This window comes from Mustela nigripes, chromosome X (genome assembly GCF_022355385.1).
Source record: "Mustela nigripes isolate SB6536 chromosome X, MUSNIG.SB6536, whole genome shotgun sequence".
Classification (NCBI taxonomy): domain Eukaryota; kingdom Metazoa; phylum Chordata; class Mammalia; order Carnivora; family Mustelidae; genus Mustela; species Mustela nigripes.
In genome coordinates, this window is record NC_081575.1 from 41,082,635 (window position 1) to 41,087,272 (window position 4,638).

The window sequence follows — 4,638 nt, forward strand, 5'->3', positions numbered from 1 at the left end:
GGAGACTGACGTGGGGCTCAAACTCAGGACCTGAGTTCATGACCTGAACTGAAATCAAGAGTCAGTAACTTAACTGACTGAGGCACCCAGGTGTCCCCATTATACCATTTTAATTATACTATGTATTGGTGTGGATTTGCCTTTATTGAGTTTTTAGGGGTTCTGTGTGCCTACTGGATCTTGATACCTGTTTCCTTCCCCAGATTAGGGAAGTTTTCAACCATTATTTCTTGAAATAAATTTTCTGCCCCCTTTTCTCTGTCTTCTTCTGTGATTCCTATAGTATGAATGATATTATATCTGGTAGAGTAACTAAGTTCTCTGAGTCTACTATCATTTCTCATGTCTTTCTCTTTTTCATTCAGCTTGATTACTTTCCTTTACTCTGTCTTCTAGGTCACTAATTTGTTTCTCTGCTTCTCCAGCTTGCTGTTCATTCCATTGAACATGTTTATTATTTATTGAGCCTTTTATCTCTCTTAATCTTTACCTCTGTGTTACAGGTCTCACTGATGTCTTCCACTCTTTTCTCAAGTCCATTGATTATCTTTATGATCATTAATTTAAATTTTCTGTAAGGCATGCTACTTATATCCATTTTGCATAGATCTCTGGCCATGGCCTCTTCCCATTATTTCAAATTCCTCTGTCTTCTCATTTTGTCTAAGTCTCTGTGTCTGTTTTCTGTGTGTTAGGAAAGTTAGTTATAACTCCTATTCTTGAAGGTAATGGTCTTATGAAGAAGAGGTCCTGTAGTATCCTGCAGTGTTATGTGCCTTGTTCCCTGGGACCTGGTGCTTCAAGGAGTGTCTTCAAAGTGTGTTGTGTGTACCATGCTGTTGCATCCTGGCCATTTTATCCTTCAGTGCAGTCATCTGTAGAGGTTCTCTGTGTCTCTTGTGGGCAGTGTTTGGTCCCTGGCCTGGATTTGCTGTTTTAAGTTGGTGTGCTTTTGTCTGCTTATGAAATGTGACCTGTTGTCACTACACTACAACTGAGGCCCTGCAAAAATCCTGATTCAGGAGACATGATGTTGGCAAGGGTCTGAGCCAGTGTTCTGGGTGAGAGGGCCCACATGCTGGGATTGAGGCAAGCATGATTGGGAAGTTTGCTTCCACTAGAGTGTGGTGGAGGACTATGGCTTTATTTAAGCAATTAGATAGCAGAGTCATCACTATGCTGGTTCTCACATGTGGCCCTATGCTTTGGCTGTGGGGGCAGGGAGGGAAATGTTGCCCGATATTTTTTTCCTGTAGGATTCTCTCTGTGAATGCTGCCTCTGTGGGATGCACTTTGAGATTAGTAAGTAACCTCTGCGTTGTGAGCTTCTAGTGCTCTCACATTGCTGCTTCCATGCTGTGTGTCTGCCAGCTGCCCTGCCTTTTCTCCAAGAGTAGCCCCAAAGTCCTCTGGGATCTCCCTGAGTCAAGCCCACTGACCTTTAAAACTCCAGGCTTTAAGCCCTGCTGGTTGCCAAAACTCACAAACTTCAATCCCTCTTGCTTTCCAAGCCAATTGCTATGGGGATTTATCTTCCCAGTGTGGGCATCCCTATTTGCCAGACTGTCTCTCACCCTTCTCTGCAACTGTGGCTCCCTCCCTACTGCAGCACTCACAATCCATTTCTTTCCCAAACCATGTCTCGACACCTACCTGTGGCCTCTTCTCTGCCTTTTATTATGCAGTTTGTTCTTCCAGTCTTCAGGTTGATTTCTGAGGCATTTAAGTTGATTTGATAATTATCTAGATGTATTCATGGGATAAGGCAAGCCTGGGATCTTCCTGTGCTGCTGCCATCTTCTTTCATAATCTGTACTGTGTAAAAAGACATTTTAAGAACTTGATTACACTAAGATATGTGTGTGTATATGTGTGTATGCGTGCGCACACACACACACATGTCTGGACTATGGGTTCTTGCATTTGTAATTTCAGAAATTAAGTGGAAGCACTGGTAAAGCAACAATTAATGCACCATCATTGGGCTCTGGATGGATGACTGGGAGTGCAACTGTGAGTGATATAGGAAATCTGGGAAGCAGGAAGGGAAATGAGGTTTGATGTGGTTGAGCAGAGTAGGAGGTGAGTACATCTGATTATTCTCTTCAGTGGATGATTGAGGAAAAATGTACCTGGTGAGTAATCATGATTTAATGTAGTGGCTACTGAGAAGATGATATAAGAGAAGGGCTACTGCTTCACTAACAAATTACAAGAAACAAAATGCGAAAGTAGTATTAATACCACAAGTATACCCAAGTCAAATTTGTTTCAACACTACTCATATTGTGTAATTCATTGAAAAACATAAGTAAGGACTCAAAATTAGTACAGAATTACCTAAATACAAAACTTCACAAAAAACCTATTTAGGCTCCCTTATAAACTGAAGTTACTGCACTTACTCAGACTTCTCTGAGTCTGTTTCTTTCAAGCTAAATTTTTTTATTTTGAAAAACTCAAAAATTTCATAACTTGCATACATCTTTTTATAACTTGCAATATCTCATCAAAGGGATGGTGGGAGCATCTGGTCAGTGTAGCTCAAGCATCACACTTATCTGAGTCAGCCAGTGAAGGACCTACAGCCTCTGAGCCACAGCTATTGGTCAGATGTGTGAGGAGATATCCCGAGGTGAACCAATAAGAGACTTCCTTGTTGCCCCTTGTTGGAGATTGAGGAGGAAGCAGCTGTATTTTTAACCTGTTGTTTTTCCTTTGCTTGATTATTTATATGTTTTGAGTCTGGTGATTTCAGGATATTGTATTAGTTTTCTAGGAATGCAAAACCAAATATCAGGAACTGATCAAACTAAATAACATTTAATTTATTGCCTTATAATCCTAAACGCTTCATGTTTATCATTGTGTGTTACATGGTAGAGTGAGTCTTGGGGTTGTGAGGCATATATCTTTTGAAGGCCATTCTTTTTGGCTTAAAATAGCCATGTTATCACAATATATACTCATATGATCTTCCCTGTGTGTCTGTGACTCTAAATTTCCCCTTTTTATAAGGACAACAGTCCTACTGGATGAGGCCTACCCTAATGATGTCACTTAAACATTATTACTTCCATAAAGCCTCTATTACCAAATAAGGTCATATTTGAAGGGGATAAGGAATACAGCATATCAATATTAGGGCACAAAATCCAATCCATGACTGTCCTCTAAAAATTCATGTTCCGATGTGCACAATACATTCTTTCTGTGTGAATGTCAACAGAAGCCTTCACTGATTCTAGCACCAATGCTAAGGAGAAATCTAATTGAAATACCCTGTATAAAAAAAAAAAAAAAAGAAATACCCTGTATCAGATATGGGTGCATTTCCAGCTATGATTAATGCTGAGACAATATTCCTGTCCAAGTGAGAATGTGTGAACACAGTTAACAAGTTATTTGCTCCCAAATACAATGACCAGACAGGCAGAAGGTAGACATCACTATTTCAAAATTGAGAAATTGAAAAGGGAGACAAGGTTTCATGTGTCAAGAGCAAACTTGGGTCCTAGGAAGGACACTTTTTTGGTTTGTTTCAAGTTTTTATTTAAATTCTAGTTAACATACAGTATAATATTAGATTGAGGAATAGAATTTAGTGATTCATCACATATATAACATCCAGTGTTCATCACAGTAAGTGATAAGACCTCTTTTTTTCCTTGTGTTCATCTGTTTCATTTCTTAAATTCCATATATGAATGAAAATTATATCATAGTGTTTGAAAAAGTATCCTTTTTGGTTTTAGGCTATGACCTCTGCTCTCATTGGGTGGCAGTTTTACATTCTTAGCCATGGTAACTGGTGGCATCCTACCCAAGGTTGCTGTAGTACATTCTTCTGAACAACTTAGGTATTTAGGAGATGACCTTAGTCTCAGGAATGTGAGAGGAGATAGCTCTATTCCTGGCATTGCATCTCTGGATTCATAGTGGCAGTGGCAGCTCTGCCAACCTCTGAACATACAGTGGGGTCATTTGCCCCTTTTCTAAGGGATAATGTATGTTCCCAGCTAGATACATCTGCAGGCCCTCTTTGGCTACTGAATCCCAGTAGTACAACAGTCTTCCTTCATTTTGTCCTATCTGTTTCTCCATCAATACTAATTGTCCACATCTCTACTGATATTAAGAGAATAAAACACTGTTGGCTTTTCATGCAATTCAAGGTGTTAAAGCCATCACACAGGAGTGCCCTCCACTTACCTTTCCAAAAACCATCTTTCTGACTACTGATGAGATGTTTGATTTTACCCATATTTCACATGCCTAACCTCCCAACTGATAGTTTTCTAGCCACACCCTTGTTCTCTTTTTTAAGAAGCAAGCTATCTGGATAGAGTGAGACAATTGCAAATCATCACATGCTAGTTTCTTCTGTTTTTTTTTGGCACTTTTTTGTGTGTGTTCCGTATTTATTTATTTATTTTTTTAATATAAATTTTTAAAAATTTATTTATTTTCAGCATAACAGTATCATTATTTTTTCACCACACCCAGTGCTCCATGCAATCCGTGCCCTCTATAATACCCACCACCTGGTACCCCGACCTCCCACCTCCCCGCCACTTCAAACCCCTCAGATTGTTTTTCAGAGTCCATAGTCTCTCATGATTCACCTCCCCCTTCCAA